Genomic DNA, 4,098 nt, shown 5'->3' with positions numbered 1-4,098 from the left:
CGTGCCGAAGTAGGGGCTGAGCACCGAAGCCACCGGGTCGCCGCGCCCGGGGAGAGAGCAGCGCGCGACTGACAGAGAGCAGCGCCGCAGCCAGGACCACGGCGGGCGCTACGGAGGCCGGGAGGCCCTATATTTCTTTGAGGGAGTTATTTATGTCTTTTTTGAAGTCCAGTATCATCAGCAAGAGAAGTGATTTTAGACCTGGATCTTGCTTTTCTGATATGATGGTATGTCCAGGAATTGCTATGGTGGGAGAATTGGGTTCTGATGATGTCAAGTAACCTTGGTTCGTGTTGCTGATTTCCTTATGCTTGCCCCCACCTGCCATCCAGTGCTATCTGCCCTGGATGAATCTTACTGGAGCTCCTTCTTCCTGTGATCCTGGTTGTGTCAGAACTCCTCAGAGTCAAGCTGTCTCTGTGATCTTGTGATTCTGGGATCCTGTGATCCTGGGCTTCTTAGAGCGCCTGGGAGTGGAGCTTCCTCTGGGTGTTGTGGAACTTGCTGTGGAGTTTGCACCCAAGGTCTGCTCAGAACACTGGCCCAGACAGACCGGAAGGCAGAAGGTATTTTCAATTGCAAAACACACATGGATGTTTAGGTATAACCTGAATAGAAATAAAGATCTATGTCAAGAAGAGAAAAGAAATGAAAGAGAAAAAGAACGAAAGTTGTTCAGATAGATTTGAAATTGTCTTACACGCTAGTGGTGGTAGCATGTGCTATTAGTACCATTACTCCTCAAGAAGCATGGAGATTTCAGTAGGGTGGGGGCCAGCCTAATTGAAGGAATGAGTTCTAGCCAGGGCTACTATAGTGAGGTCTTTTCTCAAATGAAAATGACAACAACAATAAAAGAAACAGAAACACTGCATTTACAATCAAAACCAGTGTCTTCGTCTAGTTCTTCTTAAAAGACTCTGAATTTGAGCTTTTCTCTCCCATCCTCTGTCTAAGGATTCTGGATATGATGGAGTATTTCAGTGGAAGAAGGTGATCATCAGGCAGTGAGGGCTGATAACAAGAAGCTAAACCCAGGACCAGGCAGTGAGTCTCAGCTTCTCTACTCCCAGAGACTTCTCTGATTCTGAAGCAGTGAGACACCTGTCTCTCATAAATCTCCCTTCCAGATCTACCTGCAAACTAAAAACTGCCATTTTATTGGATGCATGAGTCCTACCAAATAATAAATACATTCTGTTTACTGTCTAGATGGATGATGTTCTCTCTATGAAAAACAAAATACTTAAGACTTGCTTGAACTTCAAGACCCAATTGATTAAATCCCTGCCCAACATTGTTTTATTTTATTTATTTAGTTGCTACTTCTTTACTTAGTCTTAGGTGTATCTTTGAAACACAGGCCCTTTCTAAGGCTTAGATTGATTTCAAACACCAGCTCTCAAGAACCCTCCTAGCTCAGCCTTCTTCCTAGTAGGATGACAGTTTAGAGCCAACCCACCTGGCTGAGTTTTATTCACCTGGGTCCCACATAATTCTAAGGGTAAGTCAAGTTGATGTAACTTTACCTTTGATAGTAGGGATATACACACCAAACCTTCTGAAAAAAAAAACCTTTAGAGAAACTTGTAGAAACATCTTACTTCAACTGTGAAATCTGTTCTAAAATATATAATACCTAAGTTGGGAGCTTTGTCAGTCATCTGCTATGTTAGCCACTCAAAAGGTTGAGGAAGGAGGATGGTGTGCATGCATGAATGGTAGACAATCATTCTAGATATGTAGCAGAATAGGAAGCGTTTTTTGAAAAAAAATTTACAAACTCAAGGGTCACTTTCTCCAGCATTGCATGAACTGGATGGTTTAGATATGTCTGTCATCACAGAACTCAGGCGTTTGGGGCATGAGGATGAGAAGTTTAAAACTGTGTTAGAAGAGAGACAGGACACTTGGATCTCTGTCAGAAAGGGCTGTTTCAGAAAAGTCTAGCCCAGCACAATGGATACAGTTAAGGAAATCAAGAATGAGACCAGAGTCAAGCATGCTCACGTAGAACTTTAATGAGCATATGGGAGAAAGAGACAGATAGATCTCTATGAGTTTGAGGCCAGGTAAAGTTGCAGAACAGTCAGAGATTCATAGTTATTTCAGAAAAAGACTGGGCTTTAATCCAGAATGTTGACTCATGTGTCACAAAGATTATTATCTTTTCCTTGAGTCTAGCCTCTGCAAACAAACAAAACACGACAAAGAAAAACAAATAATTAGCCAATCACTAGTGGCAACATTTTTAATTTCAATGTTCCAACAGGAATAGCAAATTCAAAGGATCTTGGTGTTTGGGGGGACAGCAAAGTCTACACAACTTCCAATCCAGTCATATCTACATATTGAAAACATTTCTTCACAAACTTTTGGGAACTGGACTGATAGGTTAAGTGTTTAGAACAGAGTGTGCACTTTCAGATGACTATAGTTCAATTTCCAGAAACCTCTGTCCACCTCCTCCTGTTAAAGCACATACAAAAGCTCTAAATTATACCCTGTCCCATTGGTTCCATATTCAGGCCAAAAACTGTGGCTACTTTCCTTGAGATGATGCTGGCACCAGCAACTCCATGTAAATCCCTGACATGTCTGCCCATTCACCTTAAAGGAGACCCAACAGGTCCAAACTATTTCCCATATCCTGTTCTCATTTCCCATAACCTTGTCTCCCTAGTCTGCATCATATCTTTGTCAGAAGACTTTTGGCTTTCCCAGATTCCAAGCAGTTCTAGGGACACTATAAGCTACATTGGCTCCCAATACCCTAGAGGACATACAGTCAAGAAAAACCCCAGTGGATACATCATATTCCGCTTGAAGAATCACTGATCATCTGAACTCCAGAAGACCAGAGAAAAAAAGGAAACCAAGGGGGAAAAAATCCCCAAATGATCCAGCTAACAAAGATGAACTCAGAAATCACCACCTAAACCCATAGTAACCCCAAACCCAAATATCTGGAGGCCGGTGTAAGAATGCAATCAACAACAGCCAGTGCAATATTGTACCACCAGAGCCCAGCTATCCTATTACAGCCAGCCCTGGATATTGTCAGTAGATGAAGCAAAGAAAGTGACCTAAAATCTAATCTTATGAATATGATAAAGGCCTTTAAAGAAGAAAATAATGAATCCCTTAGAGAAATCCAGGAAAATACATCCAAAGGTGTTAAGGAAATAAAGAAAAAAATTGAGACTTTAAAATGGAAATAAAGGAAGAAAACACAAGCCAGAGATACACTATCCAGCTGAGCAACAGAAACTACAGACGAAGCATCAGTAACAACACACAAGAGATGGACAAGAGAATCTCATGTGTAAAAGATATGTCAGAAGAAGCTGATACACTGTTTCAAGAAAAGTTACTGACACAAAATATCCAGGAAATTTGGACAGATTGAAAAGATGAAATCTAAGAATAATCAGTATGTAAGAAAGTATGTTCAGTTCAAATAGCCAGAAAATACTTTCAACAAGATCATAGAAGAAAATATTCATAACATAAAGAATAAAATGCATATAAACATATAAATCACAAAATATATTCAACCAGAAAAGTAAGTCCTAGTGTCACATAAATAAAAAACTAAATTTAAAAAACCAAAAAAAGAATATTAAAAGCTACAAGACAAAAAGGCCAAATAACACATAAGACTCAGGATAGCCAAAACTATTCTCAATAATAAAAGAACCTCTGGTGGAATCACAATCCCGGACCTTAAGCTGTACTACAGAGCAATTGTGATTAAAAACTGCATGGTATTGGTACAGTGACAGGCAGGTAGATCAACGGAACCGAACTGAAGACCCAGAAATAAACCCACACCTCTATGGTCACTTAATCTTTGACAAAGGAGCTAAAACCATCCAGTGGAAAAAAGACAGCATTTTCAACAGATGGTGCTGGCTCAACTGGCAGTTAACATGTAGAAAAATGCAAATCGATCCATTCCTTTCTTCTTGTACAAAGCTGAAGTCCAAGTGGATCAGGGACCTCCACATCAAAGCAGATACATTGAAAATAATGGAAGAGAAAGTTGGGAAGAACCTTGAGCAAATAGGCACAGGTGAAAACTTCATGAAGAGAACG

This window comes from Mastomys coucha, unplaced genomic scaffold (genome assembly GCF_008632895.1).
Source record: "Mastomys coucha isolate ucsf_1 unplaced genomic scaffold, UCSF_Mcou_1 pScaffold18, whole genome shotgun sequence".
Classification (NCBI taxonomy): domain Eukaryota; kingdom Metazoa; phylum Chordata; class Mammalia; order Rodentia; family Muridae; genus Mastomys; species Mastomys coucha.
Note: the sequence above shows the minus strand (reverse complement) of the source record.